Below are 23,353 nucleotides of genomic sequence, written 5' to 3' on the forward strand. Positions count from 1 at the left end.
GAGCAGTTATCACTGTCAAACTGATGTATTAATAAGATTTTATCTTCTGATTATTGATAAATTATTTAATTTTTTCATGAGATACATTGCAGTTTTAATTTACCTATTGAACGGCGCTCCTTCTTAGTGGACAATTTGTGAGTTCTTGATATCATTGCTCATCTATAGCCCACTATCTTTGCTAATTGGTTGTTGGGATCCTGGAGCTGGTTCAGAGCCACTCGCTAGATGCGATCGCTCGCACGATGTGCATGCTAGTTGCGTAGGCAATACATTAGCACACCCAGTATTTCTTAGAAAGCAATCACATAGTGTATGCAGACACCCACCAACCTGTTTTAAGATGCCCACTTGTGCACGTCATGTCCAGGAAGTGTATGCAGCCATCAGTACATCAGGTAACATCAGATGTGATCGCAGCACTTGAGGTTGACCAAACCCTGCTGCAAGCACTGCGAGCACTTTAGTGTATAAACAAGCCAAGTCACGTGTACTATGATGTTGTCTTATAATTATACACACTTCTAACACGCCGTTGAGATTCTCAGGCACGCCTGCGTTTGCACCTCCACTCCCCCATTTTTAATGGTCAGCCCCCGTTACCACGTACAAACGGCTTCCCCTGTCACTCACTTTGATGGGCTGTCTATTGTCGAAGCTGGATTATTGGCTGAGACAAGATCAGTTTAAAATTGAATCACAGCGACACCATCTTGCGACTGGCCGCAAGACGCCATTTTGCGAATGGCCACCTAAGCGCCATTTTAGATAAACTCACACTTTAGTACATGTGGCGATATTACTATTAGCATCATGCGATTGCATCTGTGACCATCGCCATAAGTTACGGCGATTCACCAAAAGCCCATTTCATGACTTTACGTAGTTTGGGTGCTCTGGATAAAGTGTATATTATTATAATTCCCCTAAAGGATATATTGCATTAGCTAAACAGAGCAAATGGCCACCTGACAACTAGCCTGTGTAGACAAGCTTCCTGAATATAACGTCTGCTCTCACTCCAGGTGGCCCTGCTTGAATACACACCTTACATTAGCAGGCTTCCTGCAATAAAATACCTTCAAAGCCAAGAATGTTATCTTAGGTTTTGGGTCTTGTAGCTGTGCTAATTTGCATTTACACAAGAGCCTGGGAGAACAAAGGACTTTACTTTTGAGCCTGGGAAGGGTGGGGGCTGCTGAGAGAGGGGGGCGTGTGGAACTATAAGTCTCAGCATTCCACACTGCTAGGTGTTCACTTAGTTTAAGTGAGATTTAAGTGCACCATTTCTCATACACACATTAATACGCACAATTGCGCTGGTGACTAATTGCATATTAGTGAATGCATAAGATCCTATATGAAAACGCTGTTCATTAGCTTTATGCGTACGCATCTGCTCCAAGTTAACTAGCGTCTTTATATCAAACCCCGCATACTCACACATTACATATCCACATACAAGGTTCCATAAGCTTTAAGGGATAAGATTTAAGTTCATTCATTTAGTATAAATGCTGTGAAATAAAGATTATTTGGTAACTAAGGTTTTATACATGCTAAGTAAGCCGTGTTTGGTTTTGTACTGATGCGTACTCTTTCAACAGAATTCCGGTATTATCGGTGTGGAGATCGCATCATGCATTCTCAACTTATGGACCGCAGAGACTTCAAGCAACAAAATGTATATTATATGAACAACTGTTAGGATGTTGCATGGAGCGGGAAACCAGAGACCCTCAGTTGTTGGAGGCTGGGTTGTGTCTATTTGAATCAGCCTGTTAAATGCTCTGTAACAGATGCATCCCCCTTGAGGACCAATGGCATCAGCAACAAATTTCTCTATTGTGTTGTCTATTTGTGGGGGGTATAAATATGTGTGCTCCAACACTGGGTCTTAGTCTTCTTGCTGAATGCTGACTGACGAGGGGTTTCTTGCTGATGCCTAACATTTGGACCTGAGAGCGCTGCGTATGTATAATTGTACTTGGGTCTGTATAATCTCTTTGCGCTTAGATTATATGAGGATCATAGCGTGTAACTGCTGTACTTTTACTTGAATAATAGTTTGTGCTTTGGAACCACAGATTCTAGGTCTGAAGTCTTTATTTACTGTATGACTGCGTATGCAAAATAGCATCATCCTTGGAGGCTTATAGGTAGGATATTAGAAGGTATAGGCAGGGGTCCAAATATAGATTCCTTAGTTGGGGGCTCATAGTGAAGTCACTTACCTACTCACACGGCACATACAGTTATCAATATCCCAGCAAAGGGTGGAGTGGCCACATGCAGGGTTTACCTGCAACCGCTCGGTGCTGAGAAATCGCTACCCATTTTCGTGCGAGCCAAGGACGCTGACTAGAATCCAGGGACAACAGAGGAAAAAGTTTGTTTTCCTTTGTTGATAGAACCTAACATTTAAAGGGGGTGCCGCAGTATTGAGCATGCGGCTGAGTCGCAGTTTTGCGCAGAGTAAAGACAAACTTTTGCGTACGTAGCTAAAAAGTTGTCATACGGTTGTGTGGTAGTCGCATTATTGTGTATGCGACTGGTTGCACAATAATGTATACGTACTTCCGGTTGTGCTGCCATGTGTTTAAACAGAGCCATTGAGGTTTACATTCTTTTCAATTGTTGCCAATAATTGGGTTAACGTGTATTTTTCTGCACAGGAAAAAGTGTGTAACAGTGAGTATTTGTTGGTAGGGGTAACTTGTTCCCTACAGTTAGAGGTACCGTATGACCTTTAAGGGCTAAGTTCTAGTCGCTTGGTAAGTAGCTTACTGTTCTATACACAGTAGCAGGTGTACATGTTGTCTTTGTTGCAGAGAAGGTGTGGAAGTTGCCTATTTAAATCTTATCCAGGTGTGGAAGTTGCCTATTTAAATCTTATCCAGGTGTGGAAGTTGCCTTTCTAAATCTTATCCGGGTGTGGAAGTTGCCTTTTTGAAATCTTATCCAGATGTGTGGGCGCATCCTGTTAATATCATCCACAGGTAAGTGAAAGTATCTTGATTGTCTTTCACCAGTTTAAATCTTTATTGAAAAGCGTAGGATTTGTCTCAAAATGGGAGCCGCGCAAACAATAGAGATGTTAGACAATGATGTGCTGCTAATGGAGGCGCCGATCGGATCGGCTCGTCGTATTATGCATACTAAGTACGGTACTTATGCAATAAGGTAGTGTGATGTATGGTTTAAAACGACGATGAAGAGTGTTAGACCGTTTCCCAGAATTGAGAGTTTTGATAAAAATGTATTAGATAATGTCCAGGATCACATCAGTCTGATGCGCTCCCGAGAGAAAAAGGGAAAATATTATATTAATATTAATATTATTATGTTTAAAATTGTGGCAGCATGAAGGGGTTGCGTGGCTTAAAAATGTGCAAGTGACGCAAACTAGCGTCATGAGCGCATTGCCAGAGAATACATCCGCGACGCTAAATTGCAATACGGGCGAGCCGAAAAAAGGGCGCACGTGCAGCAAGGTAGCATTGTGGAGAGTATTGCCAGCAGTTCATGCTCACCACCCCCACCTTATGTGGATGGAGGTGCAAGTACAGTTACCAAAAATACCCATAAAAATGTAACAAGCAATTTGTACCCTCTCTTAAGCAACCATAAGGAAAATGTTTATGATGTGGATGATGAGCCTATTGTAATGTCTGCCATTTCCCATGCTGTGCAAATGATAGATGCTGCATCACCACAATTACGAGTGGTGCCGCCATCTTCATCGGTAACAGCAAGGGAAGTGCTAACACACTCTGCACCCGTAGAGGAAGTTGTTAATACCATACGTAGCAGCAGCAGATTAAACCCCCAGCCAGGTAACCAGGTCAATGGTAGCAGCGCTACCGGTCTGCATCCCATTCGGACGATAACTGTTCTGAATGGAAACGCAGATGCAAACGGTGTAGTGCCCACGAGGGAAGTAGTAATGCATTGTCCTTGGACAAGAGCAGAACTAAATTCCATCATAAATGATTTCCCCGATCTCAAAAAGGAACTAGCCAAATGTCTAAGATTTTTGAGGAATTTGGGTAGTTCTCATGAGCCAACTAATAAAGATTGGCGTGTGGTGTTAAGGGCCTGTCTACCACGCAATACCGACGTGACAAAATTTATCACGGATTGTGTATTGGATGGTGATGTTCCCTTAACAGACCAAGTAAACCAAGATAATATTTCCCGCATCATAACTCAATTGGGTATATATATTTTCCAGTAGTAGTTGACTGGAACAAAATTTTCACCATTAAGCAAAAGGAGAGTGAATCTGCAGAAGAGTGACCGGGCTCTGCAGGCTATCGCCCAGTAAACTGGGATAGAAGATATTAAAGATAGCACTCACCACAGGGGAATGATAGTCACGGTACTCATGGACGGTCTGAAAGACGACTTAAAGACTCGGGTTCAGACCTCACAACCTGGCTGATGGGGAGTCACAATAGATACACTCATAGAATCTGCCATAGAACATGATAAAAACATCTCAAAGAAGAGTGAGACCCAGAGCGAAAAACTAATGGCTGTCAGTATCCAAGCTCTGGAAGGAATGACTGTAACATCACAGCCAGTAGACATACCTGCACTTATACACACACTTGCACCTGAACAGTTACACATCCTCACCAATCCCACACCACAGCAAACACATCCTTACCCCACATATCATACACAAGCACAGGCCTCATACTACCCACAAACTTCATACCCACAATACCCTTATCCTTCATATCCTTTCCCATACCCACCATCTTTCCCTCTTGCTCAACTCCCATAACAATCCTTTCATCCACCCCGTTCAAAATGATGTTTTAACTGTCACCAAGTGGGACACATAAGTAAGAACTGCAAAGTGGAGAACACCACACAGGAACACGAGTTTCCCATGGGTTCATAGGCAACCCCAGTATCTTCTCCCAGGCCTTATATGACTGTTTACTATCTTTTCAACCTATCAATGGATCTGTTCTAATGTAAAATGTGGACGATTTATTGTTGTATTTTAGGTCATGTTTAAATGATATTAAACTGTTGTGCTTTATCTCCCACTCACAGGACACAAGGTTGCTAAGGATAAACGGCAGCTATGCCAGGCTAAGGTCGAATACTCGGAAAACTATCCAACCCAGTGGCCCAGGCATTATTTAGAGCAGTAGCTATTAATAACAAGATTTAATTGCAGGAACCTGTATGCAGATACTATGGCCCTCATTCAGACCCACTCGCAAGCGGGCGCACGTACGTTAGGCGTACGTACAAAAATATTTAAATTCAATGGCTCGCTCGTATTTTCGTTCGCATCTAAAATTCCTCCCTAAACTCTGACGACCCCTCCTCTAACTAACGAGCGTACGAAATAGCGAGCGTACATCCCCGAAATGGCTTGAAAGGAACGCACGCACAAGTATAAACAGGAAGTGGCCTTGTCAGATGTCGATTACCTGCTCCTTTATTCTGCCTACCTCCATCAATCGTATCATGCCAATCAATGTATCAATTAGCTTAATTGTTTTTTTTTTTCAACACAATGCAAGAAACTTTACTCTTGTCCGTGTTTGTGTTTACCCGCAGAATACGTACGGATGAAACATTCGCTTTTATTGTTCAAAAAACATGTGAACCACAATTAAACAATTGTACTATTGCTGTGGATCCCCGCATATTTCCCTGGGTTCATTTCTTTATTTAAATTTGCTTACGCATGTCACTGCATCAAGCCTATCATAACTCTCCAGAGATTTCTGGCCCTGTCGAACACATGACTCATACACTAACCAATAAAATTGCTCCTGTTAATTTCCAAAATACATTAGCCAATCAGAAAATTTTTACACACTTTATCAAAAATGATTTTTAAGAAAAACACCATTGCCATCATGAGAGCCTCCGCATTCACCAGGCGCGAGCTGCTGGTGCTTACGGAGGTCATGGATCGCCGGATCACCAGCCAACCTCAACCCATGACCAACCGGCAGAAGCGCTCCGCGTATGCGGAGGCACGGTCCCGCCTGCGGTCCTTCGGCTCACGCCGCAACATCGGGCAGCTGGAGCGCAGGTGGTCCGACCTGCAACGGCGAACGCCCCGCTTGCTGGCATGCTTTCGCATGCAGATCCTGGCAAGTAAGTGTTATGTATTGTGGTTTTAATGTTTGTGTTTGTGGGGCAAACTGCGTGTGCATGTTTTCCTGTCTGTCCTATTTATTATTTGTACTCATATCTGCGTGTGCATGTTTTCCTGTCTGTCCTATTTATTATTTGTACTCATATCTGCGTGTGCATGTTTTCCCTCTATTTCTGATTTATTCATTCTACTGCTATTTGGCTTATTTGTTGTTTTTTTGTTTTTTTTTAGTTTTGTTGCCCGGATTTGTCCATAAACTAACCGCAATTTCTTTGTCATATTTTAGGGGGACAGCCAAGACTCCGCCGTCACCGTCCGTCCAGACGGCGTTCCCGGCCACTATCCCCAACCCCCAGCCAACACTCCACCCCAAATCTTTCCCCTATTCCCCACTCCTCCCCATCCTTCCCAGACCCTCTCCCGGAAATGTCGGGCCTCCTTCCCCTCCGTCCCACTTCCCCCTCTCCTCCACCCACCCCTCTTCCAATTACCCCCTCCCCGGAGTCCATCATAACTCCTCCCCATTCTTTGGGGAATGACGGATCCTCCGAGGAGGATCATGGAGGTATTTCCGGAGCTCCCGTTTTGGCTCCCGGTATGTTTTTTTTTTTTTTTTTTTTAAAGCACAAACTGTTTGTATGTAATCATGTGTCATGCCTTTCTTCGTGTTTTTGTGGCTTAACTTTTGGTGATTTTGAAGGTTTGCCTTTACCTCTTCCTGGTGATTTCAACATACACATATCATACGTGTGGGAATTTGTACCTAGGCCTTGTATTTTTGCCAGCCCCCCCTTTTTTTTTTTTTTTTTGGGTTTAGGAGTGATTTGGTTGTGTTTTTTTTTTTAATGTGGATTCCCTATTGTTGTATTAACCCACACACGTTTCTCACCCACAGAGGAACAGAGGCGTCGGCAAGAGGTGGCGGATTGTGTGGGGCAGATGCGGCAACATGTCATCGGCATTCTGGTGGCCCTCGACCGGCTGTCTGGCCTCCTTCGGCAGTAGTTTTTTTATTTTTGTTATATTTTCAAAATAAATTTATTCAGACAAATATACGTTGTGGCTCATTTTTAAAATCCAAAACCAAGATAGTTTAGCATGACATAAGTAGACTGTTCCTGCAAGGATTTCCCTTTTTTAAAAGTTAGATTGTGTTTTGTCTTTGTATGTCAAACAGACACAAGAAACACATAACAGTAACAATGTCATTTCCCTTTTTGGGTGTAGTGTCAATTACATATTTCTACATTTTACAGGTTCCTAGTTGGTGCGCAAGCTGCTTAGGCCAATCTTACAAATCCCAAGGTTGGGCCAGGCTTCCTTTTGGTGTGGGTTGGGAAGCTGAAAACATATTTCAGTTTAGCTCAACTGGCGTCAGTACTGGTTTACCCCTTAGTCAAATGTAACTTGTGTTAACCTGGTTACACTTGCTGTTAACGTCCCAAAAAAGGAAGACCATTTCACTCTCCAAACATTTATTCACAACATAACAGAGAAAACAAAGTGGTCACTCCCAAAAAAAGAACACAGTGATAAATTCAAATACAACACATACCAAAAAATAATTAAATAAAAACAAAAAATCAAGAACTGGTTGACGAAGGACCATGCCAACATGATTCCACAAACATGGCGTTGCGATATGGGTTCCAGAATATATGCCCAAAAGGACCAGATCCAGGTTTGGTAAGGGTAGCAGGAAGTAGTGAGCGTTGGAGTGCCAAAGATTATGTGAACAAACAGAAGATGGTGAGAAAAAAAATAAAAAATTAGATGTTCGCAAACAAACACAAACACATTAGGTATAAACACTGTAGTTTTGTTCAAACTTACCTAAAAAATCTGGCCACCACATCATCGCGTATGGCCCCCCCACATACTGACCTTCGACCAACCTCGGGGGGGCCATCCTCAGGTAAGGCATCCTCTGGCTGCATTGGGACACCACTCCTTATGGCAATGTTGTGAAATATCCCACACAGGACCACAATTTTAGACACCATATCCGGCACATACATGAGCTCGCCACCAGAGCGGTGGAGGCATCTGAATCGGCCTTTTAAAAGGCCGATACAGCGCTCCACCACTTGCCTGGTGGCTGTAAGTGCGGAATTATACGCACTTTGTGGCCCTGGTGTGGGAGCCAAATAAGGAGTGAGCAGCCAGGACATGCAAGGGTATCCACTGTCTCCTGTGAACAAAAATATACCACATCAGGAACACTGTGTATCAAGCTTAACATTGTTATGTACTAAAGGTCTCCACTTACCCAGAAGCCACGCATCACCAGCTTGTAGGTTGGTTAATTTCTGCCATATCCCTGATTGCCGGATGACGAAGGAGTCATGAGCACTTCCGGGTAATTTAGCATTCAGGGACAGGATCTGGAGGGAGGCATCACATACCACCATTACATTCAGGGAGTGATAGTGTTTACGGTTTCTACATATTGCCTCCAGCCGTGCTGGAGGCTGAAGTGGTATGTGAGTACCATCCACAACCCCTATGATGTGTGGGAAGCCAGCTATTTGGTAAAAATTGGCCTTGGCCACACTAAGGGCACCCATATCCAAAGGCATTTTAATAAAATGATGGAGGTGCTTGAAAAGTGCCTCCATCACTGCCCTCAGGATCCGGGAAAAGGAGGATTGGGAGATGCCCGCCACTATTCCCACCGTTGTTTGAAACGATCCTGAGGCACAGAAATGTAACACCGCCATAAATTGCGTCAGTGGTGGTATTGCTGTTGGACTGTCAATTTGCCGCTCAAGATCACTTTCTATTAATGAGAGAGTGTCTATGATGATTTTGGGAGGTAGACGGTAGCGTCTTAAAACCTCATCATCGGGCATTCCAAAAAGGGTGACACGTGTTCGAAATATCTGGGGCCTTGCATGCCTACGATGCCTACGCCTGGGACGAGTTTGAGGTTGGTCGTCTTCCGGGAGCAGGGCCAGAACAATTCGCCCCAGATCTACCTGAAATTCAAAGTTTACAATGTAAGGCTTTTGAGCCACCCCAAAAGTAACATAAAACAACTTAGCTTTCTGATACCATCCATAGCTGCTTACATGCCGGGGTATTGTCATGATATGTATAAACTGTAAAAAAGCCAAAAATGAGACATCAAAAATTTAGAGGGTGAATTTTTGTTTGTCAAATTGTTGCAAGCCAACACATAAAATAGGCGAAATACACATTTGGCCATCGATGAAAATGACATTGCACACCGTACGTCAAATAGGGTTCAAATGGACCCCAAAAATGGAAAAGGGAAAAGCAAAACTGGTTTACATGATGAATAAGCCTCGAAAAATGCGTTAATTAGTTCGCAAATGCAAGTCACTACACCAACAGTCAAAAATGCGTTAATTAGTTCGCAAATGCAAGTCACTACACCAACAGTCAAAAATGCGTTAATTATTTCGCAAATGCAAGTCACTACACCAACAGTCAAAAATGCGTTAATTATTTCGCAAATGCAAGTCACTACACCAACAGTCAAAAATGCGTTAATTATTTCGCAAATGCAAGTCACCACACCAACAGTCAAAAATGCGTTAATTAGTTCGCAAATGCAAGAAAAAAAATGTACTTACCCAACTCGAATATATAAGATTTCCAAAAAAAAGGTCTTTGGGTCCGAAAGCCAAAACAAACTAAAAAATATGAAATTAGTGTAAAAAAAAAAATAGCTAACCAAAAAACAGAAGTAGACACCAATTGGCCACAAATTAGACTGCACAAAACTTACCAAATCAGGAAAGGATGGGGAAAAAAGCAAAAAAATGCGAACGGAAAACCAAAACAACTGTAGCAAAACCAAACAAAAAACCAACTCTGCCAAATCCTCCAACCGCAAACAACCAAATCCAACCAACTTAACCGCCAACAATCCAACAACCCAACCTCGACTCCACACACACCAAGCCATAAATAGTGTTTATTTTCCCGCACAAATTAAGGATGAATCATAGGGACGCACAATCAATGATGCGGCCGCAAACAAAGGACGCATGTATAAATACGTCACGAAATCACATTGAATTTCTGGTTGATTTCATTCTGGAAGCAGAGACATGGCTTCAGACCAGGGAAACAATGGCCAAAAATCCGGCGGTAAGGCCTTCATGCATTTTGTCTCAATGATTATTTTAAAACATAATATTGGGCAAGTTGTGAAGTGGCTAAATCTGCATATTTACCCAAATAGGTGAGGAGGATGACATGGAAGAGACTGCTGGCCCCAGTCAACCCGCCAAAGCTGCCAAAAAAAAAAGGCAGCCACATTTCACAAGCAAGGAGATGGAGGTTTTGATCCAGAAGTGCGTTGACATCCTGCCCCAGGCAGCCAGGAATATGAGCCAAAGCCAGAAGTGGAGAATGTGGGAGGAGGTCGCCGTTGCTGTCAATAGGGTGGGTGATTATGTCCGTCTAGCCCGGGATGTCAAACGGCGGTAAGTAAACACTTTCCCATCCTATAAACAAACCCCATTGTAAAAAAAAGGATAATGGTTCCAATTTCATTCCACAGATGGGCAGACTTCAAATATCGTCTCAAGCAAAAACTTGCCGACAGGGCTAGGCATGCAAGGGGGACAGGTGGGGGTCCCACCCCTGTGTCATTGGAGTTGACAGACTTAGAAGAGCTGGCACAGGGGTGTGTGCAGGCTGTGGAGGTGTTTGGCGTGTCCAACATGGATACGGACATGCCAGACTTTGCGGCTCCTCATGTTGGCCAAGGTAAGTCTTGTGATGTCACCAACTCTGAAATGCTATTGTGCCAATATGTAGATTCTAATGTGAGTCTTTTCGCAATTTTCCTAACAGAGACAGAGGCGGATGAGTCTGCTCCAGAGGGGAGCCTTGGCCGCAGAATTTCTGCTGGCTCTGCAGGGGAGGAACCAGTACATCCGGCTGAGGACCCTGCAGAAGGCAGTCCAGGGCGTGCCCCCTCGCAGGCAGTGGGCCTCCTCACAGAACTCAATTTTAAATCGGATTTCCATACGGAGATTCTGCAGAGGATGGACGCCAGTCTGATACGGGTGGCTGAGGCCCTGGAGCAAAATGCTGCGGCCAACGTGACCATTGCTCAGGCCCTGGCGGAAAATACCAGGGCCAACATCCGCATCGCCGATGCCCTGGAGCAGCTCGTTCGCCAGCACATGGTGGAGCCGACCTCCCTTCCTGCCGGAACATCCGGATCCTCCACCTCTGGCACAACATCAGCCAATCCTCCAAATGTGCCTAGCCCTGTGCCTAGTCCAGAGGCCACAACATCTGCCTCTGGACAGGCCAGCCCGATGGCATCCCGGACCCGGTCTGGCGCCCACCCTCACCCAGCCAAACGGGCGAGAAAACGGTGACAGCAATGGCGACTTTTCCCACACTCCTTCTGTGCTTGGCTCATATTCCTTTCTGGTCAAAACTTCCCTCTCCTTTCTTGTGAAATTTTTTTACATTTGGTATTTACGTTTATGTTACCAGTTATGGCTTTTTTTTTTTTTTAACAAATATCTTTGCCACAAAAAAAAGGCAACAAAATATTAGGCCAATTTGTTTGTGTTTAAACAATAAATTTAAAACAAAAAACTGAGATTGTATTGTGACATTATTGTACAAATGGGTTACATTTAATCCTGGCCCTAAAGGCAAAAACTGACCCTCTTAAAAAAAAAAAAAGGCCTCTTTAAGGAACGTTTAAAAAATCACATAGCGATGCAAATTCCACAGTAAACCAAAAAAAAGGGGAGCTAATTAAAACATGATGACATTATTGTTACAATAGGCCATAACCAACAAATTGTGGCCAAAATAAAACACCAAAAATGTACGCTAATTGATTGTGTAATCATGACATTAGCAGCTCTGATTTCCACCTGCGTACGCTTTTGTGCTATCCCAATAAACTGCTTTCCAAACACATACCAAGCCGGTTTTCAATCCAACACTAATTACTTTACTGACCAGCCGCGATTAATCGCAGCACCATCGTTGAGTCCCGGGACGGAGGAGAAGGCCATCGCCAATGTGGTCGAGTAATCCTGACCCTAAGCTGTGCGAGCATTTTGAAGGGAAAGCGGATGTTCCAGTGACGTATGAGATGGTCCGAACACATTTGACGTTCGCATCTGCTAATGTATGTACGCCCCAAAAACGCCTCGCCACGCCTGCGTTTTTTCATCTCCACCCCCGTCAACACCCAAAAACGCCCTGTTCTGTCAATCACATTTGACATGTCACTTCCTGTACGCTATTTTAGGAACGAGAGAAAAAAAACTCGCAATCTGCCGTACGCACATGCGCAGTGTAACACCGACACATGCGCGGTTAGTCAACATCGGAACGCAACGAGCGTACTGTTGGTAACGTGCGGCTCTGAATGAGGGCCTATATCCCTAGAATTATTAAAAATGATAGGGGGACTTATTTTACAGGTGACGTTTCCAAGAACATGTGTAAGGTGATGGGTAACAACACTAAGATTATCCCAGACTGTCTTTTCCTTTATTTGCCCCCCTTTGAGATACTGTTCAAACAGGCAGCCTCATGTGAAAATATGATAATGAGGTTACTATGTAGGGTCTCACGAAGATGAATGAGAATAACTGAAATTGAAAGTGTTATTAACTAACATGTCTAATGCAAACTGTAATGATGTCAAACCTGGAGAATTTATGATCCAAACTTTTTTAGCTCAGGTTGTTTGACTGATCAGTGGAAAGGTCCGTATTTGACGATACCACATCCTCAAAGGGTGGCCGAGGAAGATACGTGGGTCCATTCCACTCACTATAGTGAGGTTAACCAACCGGTGGAGATACAAGGTGGAGACAAGGCCGATAACATGGACCTGTCAATTGCGAGCTTGTGCCGGAAGGATTAAAAAGGTGACGGTGAGATATCTGAGCTAAAGAAATGTGTAGATCAGTGCTTCCAGCAATGGAGTGGTCTGCTGTGGTCATCCTAGTTCTTTTTTTTCTCAGAGTTTTTGTCGTGATGATCTGTTTGGGGATACTCAGTGTCTGTGATGGAGGACTGATTGAGGAAATGGGAGCTGATGGCAGTGCTGATGGAGTGGAGTCAGGAGGAGTGCAATGCCAATCAGGGGAGTGTCTGACCAATCTTAGTACTGTTATTGTGTTACCTGGGAAGAGTAGTCCCAGACGTTATGACCCTCACACATGTTGAAATTCTTGGTATACATAAAAACATACCATCACCATATCTTCACACGCAATATGAACACAGAGGCAAAAGAAATATGATACCTGGTGATGTGCATAAAGCCACTCAGTTAATTAGTGAGACAACTGGCTTTCAAGTTTTAGTCCCATTGGATCCCACCAGGATCGCTCAGGGAACACTACATTTTAGATATATTCAGGATCTTGCTAAATTGATAGATAATATCACCGAGATGTACGATGACACATTCAGGTTATACAGGGAGGGAATTGCAAGCGTACAAGAAAGAACTTGTGCAACACAGTCTAGTGTTAAATTATTTAACTGCTGTTACTGGAGGGTATTGCGTAACTCTGGCCACCCAATTTGGAGTAAAATGTTGCACCTATGACACCAATGATGCCAGCGACCCCAAGGAGGTGATAGACCGAAAGATGGATGAAATTCTGCAGCTAAAATGGGAGTTTCGTAAGAACCATAATGCTTCAGTGGTTGAAGTAGGGGAGAAGATAGAAGGATGGGTTTCATGGCTGAAACCAGTGAAATGGTTCTCAGGTCTAGGGAAATGTGTCCAGGAAGTGATCGCCAGCATAGGCAAATTCTTGATCCTTATACTAATTGTCATCATAATTATTGGCATATGCGTCCGGTGTGTTCCTATTGTGTTGAAGTGTGGAAAATGTAAAAATAGAGTAAAACGCAAGAATGAAACTATGATGGTGGTCAGTAATGACAATATGAATACCGATGTTAATATAGAACTGCATTACAACCCTGAACTAGGAAATACCATCATTTAATGTATTATATTTAGACATGCATAGAATGTATTATTGAAATGTTATTTTTAAAACACCTCAGATAATGTAAAGTCTAAATTCCCCTTCAAGACTGCTTTTATAAGACTGGTGCATCCCCACACCTTTCACATGATCTTTCAAGATCCGCAGTGTGCGTATAATTGTAGTTTTATGTCCCCACTCAGAAACACATTATTGATGGATTAAGAACCACCTTGTGCCATCCCATAATAACACTAAATAATATGTAAATTTAAGCCTAAATTAAATTCTAAAAGCAGATTGTGATAGCATGTTGTTCGCTATCAAAGGGTGGACTGTCGAAGCTGGATTATTGGCTGAGACAAGATCAGTTTAAAATTGAATCACAGCGACACCATCTTGCGACTGGCCGCAAGACGCCATTTTGCGAATGGCCACCTAAGCGCCATTTTAGATAAACTCACACTTTAGTACATGTGGCGATATTACTATTAGCATCATGCGATTGCATCTGTGACCATCGCCATAAGTTACGGCGATTCACCAAAAGCCCATTTCATGACTTTACGTAGTTTGGGTGCTCTGGATAAAGTGTATATTATTATAATTCCCCTAAAGGATATATTGCATTAGCTAAACAGAGCAAATGGCCACCTGACAACTAGCCTGTGTAGACAAGCTTCCTGAATATAACGTCTGCTCTCACTCCAGGTGGCCCTGTTCGAATACACACCTTACATTAGCAGGCTTCCTGCAATAAAATACCTTCAAAGCCAAGAATGTTATCTTAGGTTTTGGGTCTTGTAGCTGTGCTAATTTGCATTTACACAAGAGCCTGGGAGAACAAAGGACTTTACTTTTGAGCCTGGGAAGGGTGGGGGCTGCTGAGAGAGGGGGACGTGTGGAACTATAAGGCTCAGCATTCCACACTGCTAGGTGTTCACTTAGTTTAAGTGAGATTTAAGTGCACCATTTGTCATACACACATTAATACGCACAATTGCGCTGGTAACTAATTGCATATTAGCGAATGCATAAGATCCTATATGAAAATGCTGTTCATTAGCTTTATGAGCACGCATCTGCTCCAAGTTAACTAGCGTCTTTATATCAAACCCGCATACTCACACATTACATATCCACATACAAGGTTCCATAAACTTTAAGGGATAAGATTTGAGTTCGTTCATTTAGTATAAATGCTGTGAAATAAAGATTTTTTGGTAACTAAGGTTCTATACATGCTAAGTAAGCCGTGTTTGGTTTTGCACTGATGCGTACTCTTTCAACAGAATTCCGGTATTATCGGTGTGGAGATCGCATCATGCATTCTCAACTTATGGACCGCAGAGACTTCAAGCAACAAAATGTATATTATATGAACAACTGTTAGGATGTTGCATGGGGCGGGAAACCAGAGACCCTCAGTTGTTGGAGGTTGGGTTGTGTCTATTTGAATCAGCCTGTTAAATGCTCTGTAACAGATGCATCCCCCTTGAGGACCAATGGCATCAGCAACAAACTTCTCTATTGTGTTGTCTATTTGTGGGGGGTATAAATATGTGTGCTCCAACACTGGGTCTTAGTCTTCTTGCTGAATGCTGATTGACGAGGGGTTTCTTGCTGATGCCTAACATCTGGACCAGAGAGCGCTGCGTATGTATAATTGTACTTGGGTCTGTATAATCTCTTTGCGCTTAGATTATATGAGGATCATAGCGTGTAACTGCTGTACTTTTACTTGAATAATAGTTTGTGCTTTGGAACCACAGATTCTAGGTCTGGAGTCTTTATTTACTGTATGACTGCGTACACAAAATAGCGTCATCCTTAGAGGTTTATAGGTAGGATATTAGAAGGTATAGGCAGGGGTATATAGAGGTCCAAATATAGATTCCTTACTATGCGCAGCGAGCAAATGCATTTTGAACTTTCGCTAAGGTATGCGCACTCGCACTGCGATGCTTACGCATGAGCACAATGCATACACAATGCATACTATCGGCAGCAGCGAGCGGGTCTGAATGAGCTCCTGTGTTCACTTACATGTTATATATTGTTGCTGAATAAATTTACTGTGCTTAAACATTCTGTAGCTTAGGATGTAACTGCCTGGGAGCAGTAATGGCTGTCATCAGCAATGTGCTGATTACTGAGATGGGAGGAACGCAGACTCACAATCATTATTATTATTCCCTCGCATTCTGTTCTTTGCCACAAGTGTATGTCCTCACCCTGCATGTTGTATAGTAATAATGTATTGATTGTAAACCTGGTCAGGATATGACAGGTATATTATTTTCTCAGCCAAACATTACTAAAGGGATAGAACATCTACAAACTGCACGATTTGTGTAGCTGAGTATTTATTTATTCCCTCCAACATGTTAGACTTCTGCCGCTGGTTTGACCTTATCCCACCAACATGTTAAACGTCTGCCGCCAGTCTGACCTTATCCCTCCAACATGTTAGACTTCTGCTGCTGGTCTGACCTAATCCCTCCAACATGTTAGACTTCTGACATCGGTCTGACCTAATCCCTCCAACATGTTAGACTTCTGCCGCTGGTTTGACCTTATCCCACCAACATGTTAGACTTCTGCCGCCAGTCTGACCTTATCCCTCCAACATGTTAGACTTCTGCCGCCGGTCTGACCTTATCCCTCCAACATGTTAGACTTCTGCTGCCGGTCTGACCTAATCCCTCCAACATGTTAGACTTCTGACACCGGTATGCCCTTATCCCACCAACAAGTTAGACTTCAGCCGCCGGTCTGCCCTTATCCCTCCAACATGTTAGAATTCTGCTGCTGGTCTGACCTTATCCCTCCAACATGTTAGACTTCTGCCGCTGGTCTGACCTTATCCCTGCAACATGTTAGACTTCTGACACTGGTCTCCCTTATCCCACCAACATGTTAGACTTCTGCTGCCGGTCTGACCTAATCCCTCCAACATGCTAGACTTCTGACACCGGTCTGACCTAATCCCTCCAACATGTTAGACTTCTGCTGCTGGTCTGACCTAATCCCTGCAACATGTTAGACTTCTAACACCGGTCTCCCTTATCCCACAACATGTTAGACTTCTGCTGCCGGTCTGACCTTATCCCTCCAACATGTTAGACTTCTGCTTCTGGGTCACTCTAATCCCTCCAACATGTTAGACTTCTGCCACTGGTCTGCCCTAATCCATGTTAGACTTCTGCCGCCAGTCTGCCCTTAACCCTCCAACATGATAGACTTCTACCAGATGTCTGCCCTAGTCCCTCCAATGTGTTAGAACATCTGCCACCGGTCTGCCCTAATTCATGTTAGACATCTGCTGCCAGTCTGCCCTCATCCCTCCAACATGTTAGACTTCTGCTGCCGGTCCGTCCTAATCTCTCCAACATGTTAGACTTCTGCTGCCTGTCTGCCCTTATCCCTCCAACATGTTAGACTTCTGCCACCGGTCTGACCTAATCCCTCCAACATGTTAGATTTCTGCTGACGGGCCACCCTAATACCTCCATTTAGTGCACTGACCGCTGCGGCTGCTACTGTCCTAATCACTATTACTGAAGTCTCCACTACCCCCAGCCTCATTGGAGTATATACATCAAGACAAATACGGAAGATACAGTGGCATATACCCACTCTTTAATTAAAACTGCTTAGTGACAAATGAGCTCCCATCATCGGGGGGAAGGCATGCATAGAGGAGTTGGGGCAGAGCAAGGATGTACATGCATATGATTATTAATGGTATGCAGTCGGGAGCAGGTGGACCTAATCCCAACAGCCGGCTTCCCGACTGCTTAATCCCAGCAAGGCACTAATGACAGGCGTCGAAATCCCGCCTGTCATTAGACCTACGCCGGGAGCCCGACACCCGGCTTACCAATCGAAGGTAAGATGGGTGCGGACAGCCGCGGGGGGTGAGAGGGTTAGGTTTAGGGCTCCCAGGGGGGACTCGGGGTTAGGCACCGGCAGTTCGATTCCCGGCAGCGTCAGACCGACAGTGGAACAGATCCCGGCAGCAGCAGCCTGACAGCGCAGGAAATCCCGATTGTCCCCAGGTAAGTATGAACTAATATAACCTACCCCCCTAACGCTAACCCTCCCTTAGGGGTGCCTAACCCTAACCTCTCCCCCAAGTGCCTAATCCTAATCCCCCCTTCTAAGTGCCTAACCCTAACTTCCCCCCCCGGGTGTGCCTAACCCTAACCCCCCCCCCCCCCCCGGGAGCCCTAAACCTAAACCTCCCCCCCCCGGCGCCCAGCATCCCTTTGATTGGGGTACCGGTCTCCCGGCGTCTGTGAAATGAGCAGCGTCTACATCTAGACGCCGATCATTTCACCCTCGCCGGGATATGACAGTCGGGAAGCCAGCTGTCGGTATAATGTCAGCCGGCTTCCCGATTGCATCCCACAAAATGTAACCCTAGTGTGTGTGTGAGCATGTCATAGGGAATATAGAGTGTAAGCTCCACTGGGGCAGGTACTGATGTGAATGGCCAAATATTCACTGTAAAGCGCTGCGGAATATGTGTGCGCTATATAAATAACTGGTAATAAATAAATAATAAATAAAATAAATTCTGGAGAACCGTACCGCACATCTCTAGTCAAAACCAAACCACTCATCTGTAATAAATAGGCCCCTTGACTTCAGGATGTAGTAGCACCACTGATTGGGTTACTAGACAATCAGAGTGAAATCAGTTATTGATTTGGTTACATAAAAGTAGGTTATTCTCTAATGAGATATCTGATGGACAATTTCTATTATATTACATACAGTATATATACAGTACAGTCTTGTCACTGTAACATGACCAATCCGACCGAATTAAAAAACTGTAGAGAATTGCTATTCAATGCCCCCCTAAAGTAATAAGATGTGCAGGGTAGCACCTGCCAGGCCACTACAATAAAAAATAATTACATGATAATTAATGAACATTGTGAACCACTATTAATATTTTATTGACCTCAGCACTTTTCCACGTTATCCATAACAGATCAATAGTAGTTTTATGCATCTTGCGGCCACTCTTATTGATTGGCTTACATAAAAGTGAGTTATCTTTGACAGCTCCTCTCTTTTTTTTATACAAATACAATAATGATCTGCAATTACTTGTTTATCTGAGGCCGCTCAACAACTTGGGTTCATATTTCAACTTTTATTAAAAAATCAAAGCTTGGAATTAAACTTGTGATTAGTATAAATTATCTAGTTGTGGAGAGACAGAGGACCTGTGCAAACAGCATGTACGATAAATAGTATCCTTAGGTTGATAAAACTTCTTATAATATAACTGGCCTGAAAAAAATGTCCTTAAGGAATATTTGGGGATATGTACTAAGCTTTGGAGAGGGATAAAGTGAAAAGAGATAAAGTACCAGCCAATCAGCTCCTAACTTTCATGTTACAGGCTGGGTCCAAGGCTTAGTACATCTCTCTCAATATCACCAAAATCTGAAAACTCCTTGCACGTATCGTGCGCTCCAGGCTAACACTGGCACCGTGCTGCCCTGGAGAACATTCTTGGCCTGATTTGGAATCTGACGCCTCCGAAGCCGCTTTTCCATGTGGCGCTGTAGCCCACTTAATTCCTTGTACTAATGAGATAATCCACCCGTATATATGCAGAAGATCCATGTACAGTATCTGCATGTGGAAGCCTGTCCCGCCAACTGTTTTTACCACCGCAGCTGCAAGCGTCATCATTCGCATCTGAACTTGCCCCCGACCAGGGGCGTATCTATAATGGGTGCAGGGTGTGCGGGGAACACGGGCCCCTGGGTCCAGGGTGGCTCCGCACCGCACACCCTGCACCCATAATATTACTGACTTCTCCGGCGTCCCATGCCGGCACGGGGGTCCGGCACTGTTAAACGACTGGAAAATGGCCGCGGCAGGCATTTTCCCATCGTTTACGCATGCGCAGTACAGGGAAAATGGCCGCCGCGGCAATTTCCCAGTGGCCTGTGCAGAAACTGTAGACTTTGGGCACACTCTAGTGCCCAGAGTCTATAACTTTGGCGCTGGCCACGCACAGCTCAGTGCGCTGCCGGCCGCCGGGCGGAGAGGAAGGGCCCCGTGTCAGAGACTGCACATGGACCCCCTCCTCGCCACTGCCCCCGACCCGTGCTGGGTGCAAATGATCCGTCAGAAGCAGGCATCCAGATTCCATCTGCACACTATGATTGAGCGAAGAAGTCAGCTGACACTCCCACGACAGTCCCGTGACGATCCTACCAGATGCCTGGTCGCTGACCAGTAGCCACCTATAACCGCCTATTTCATGCCAAGAACTGTTTGACTCAGAATTAGACAGAGATTTGCAAAAATGTCTAATTAGTTTCTGCGCAATGGACAGTTTGCTAGAATACGTTGTTTGCGGCCGTATAGTGAGCTGCATCCTACGCTGCATCCTACGCAAAATCAGGCCCACTATCTGTCCAAAATAACAGACTGAGAGGGGGGTGCTGATGCACAGTTGAACACAAATCAGCTGTAATTGTACCCAGGGCCGTTGAGAGCCTGGTCGGGCCCGGGTAATTGAGGGGGCGTGGCCTAATTGTGGGAGGTGTAGCCACGCCCCCTTGAAGAAAAAAAATAATTATCAGTTTTTAGCGCCGCGGAGGGGGGCGCTGTAAGCCCCCCAGCCCAGTGCTAAGCAGGGTGGGGGGGCGCGATCAGTGTGATTGCTCCCCCCCACAGACATACAGTAGGAGACTGCTCCGGCTGCTGCAGCAGCCACGAGTAGCCTCACACAGCAGCCCAGCACAAGCTGTGTGCTGAGCTGCTGTGTGGGAGGGGGGGGCGACGCCGGACCTGGGCCCCTGCCGGGCCGCTCTAGCAAGCCCGGACCCGGGTAAACTGGACCCGCTCCCCCCCCTCTTGGCGCCCATGATTGTACCCACTGTGCGTGCACAAAACTAACAGCGGGTATTGTCTGTAGGCTGAATTGTGCACATATCTGCAGCCATACCCCTATCCATATGCGGCCATATGCTTGGTATGATAGCCATTATGAGTGTACACTTGCACTAGCTCTGTTCCCAGTGCAAAATATGTGTCTGAAAACAAGTGTATTTATGCATTCACACAACTCTGCAGAGCCTGTAATTCTATTGACGCTCCCTCTGTCACTCCCCAATTATCCCCCTTCCCTCACAAATGGGGATACGACTGAATTGAGCACTACTTTACTTCGCACTTTGCACACAAATGCCGTCGTCACTGCGATTCCATATGCAGCGGACTTGTATAAATATGCTAATGACTTTGCTGATGTCAGGTGCACTGAGACGCCCACCTCCGGCATCTCGCATTTTCCTCTTACCTACAAAAACGGGAACATTGGAAACATCGGTCACACATCGAAATTCTGAGTAAGCTTCTGCTTTCTTAGACAGAGCATCGCTCCTAACATGCCGGGGCCTCTCCAGCTGTGAACAAAGTTGCAGAAGCTCACTAGAGCACGCCCAGTAAATGCACGGTGCAGCTTTGACGCATTGGTGGTGGCAAAAAAAATTGCTTCACTGCATCCAACATCAACATTGCGTCCATCTCTGAATTAGGGGGGTCAATCAGACCCACTCGCAAGCGGCAGTACGCTCGCAAGTGGGTCGATGTTCACCACTGCGCATGCGCACGACGGAGGGAGCTCCGTCGTGCGCATGCGCGAGACCTGGACTGCGACAGCCAAGCTGTCGCTCCGGGTCTCGCACCAAAGGGGGCGTGCTGTCGATGGTGACTGACAGCACGCCCCCTTTTGGGGGCGTGCCGGGGGCGTGCCTGCCAGACGGAAGCGTTCCCATGGGAACGCCTACGTCTGAAGCCGGCCCCTCTGACATCACTAGTGATGTCAGTGGGAGTGATTTTGGCTCTGATAGAGCCAAAATCACTCCAGGGCTTGTGGCTGGGAGACCCTACCGCAGGGTCTCCGTCGCTAGTCCGATGGTTGCGATGGTCAAGACCATCGCGACCATCTTTTTGGACGCTCGTATATGCTGTGGGTGGTGACCCACAGCTATACAAGCGTCCCGGAGGACGCTCCATTTTAATGGAGGAGGGCCCTGATTCAGAGCGGGCGCTCTGGTCAGAGCGGCCGGCTCTGAATCAGGCCCTAGGCCTTTTCTGTTCATGCTTGGCTCTGATGCATGTGCATCATGAAAAGCCACAAGAGCTGCTCGGCGGATGGACTTGCATTCAACTCTGCAGCAGTTCATGGGTCAACAAGAGTGAGGAGAGTGCTGCATACATCACTGGACTTAATTCAATTCTGCCAACCTGCCCTGTTCTTCTGCCAGTTTGTTGTCCATTGACTAAAAACCATCAATAAGAAAGTGCAGTAGAGTGTCCCAGCTGACCAGGGCTGTAAGGAGGACGGTACAGCCAGTGCTGTTGCACACAGAGGGATGCCCTGGGGGAAGAAATCGCTGCCGGCAACAGCAACTAGACTTTCCCCGTCACCTGACTTCTGGACACACTCTGTAAGGAGAAATCTCTCCCACAGTTCTGTGGCACCTGCACATTCACACAGAGCATCCTGGGGACCAGTGGCACCATGCAGGCCGCAACCGAGTGTAACCTGGTAGAGTGGGTGACACCAAAATGCCAGCTCCTCTGCAGTGATAGGAGCCGGGTGCTGCAGTGTGACTTTCTTCTGCAACACCCGGCTCCTGTCATAGTAGAGGAGCCGACAGTGCAGACTGCTCAGTCTCCGAGGGCAGCCCTGCATCTCCAGTGATGCTAGGCTGTCCCCGAAGTGATGATATCAGGATCCCCCGCGAGGCCACACCCCCTTTATTCAGAGCACACACCCTTTTCAGCTGGGCGTGCCGGGTGTCACCAGACCCGATGACAGTCCTGCTTGGGACGTCATTGAGTACCAGCCCACCCACCATTTGAGGTGCTCGTTTATGATGGCGCACACTCAGAGGTTGGGGGAGGGGAGGCGGAGGTACAGGATGCCCTGCAGCCGTGACACAGGGCTGCAGCTGAGCAGATGTTGCAGGGTCTCAATGAACCTTGTGCGCACTGCATCCCAGCTTAGGCAGTATTTGGCAGTGGGTTTAAAATTTGATATTTCAAGCAAAACTTAAACAAAATTTTATTGCTGGATATAATTTCTTAGTGAAATTTACTTCCTGCCTGTTCCACATTAGTTGGGTCATTTTTAATAAATGTTATTATTATTATTATTATTATTATTATTTTACTACCTAAAACTAAATGTTTTACTCCA

This window comes from Taudactylus pleione, unplaced genomic scaffold (genome assembly GCF_031769625.1).
Source record: "Taudactylus pleione unplaced genomic scaffold, aTauple2 ptg000139l, whole genome shotgun sequence".
In the NCBI taxonomy this organism is placed as follows: Eukaryota; Metazoa; Chordata; class Amphibia; order Anura; family Myobatrachidae; genus Taudactylus; species Taudactylus pleione.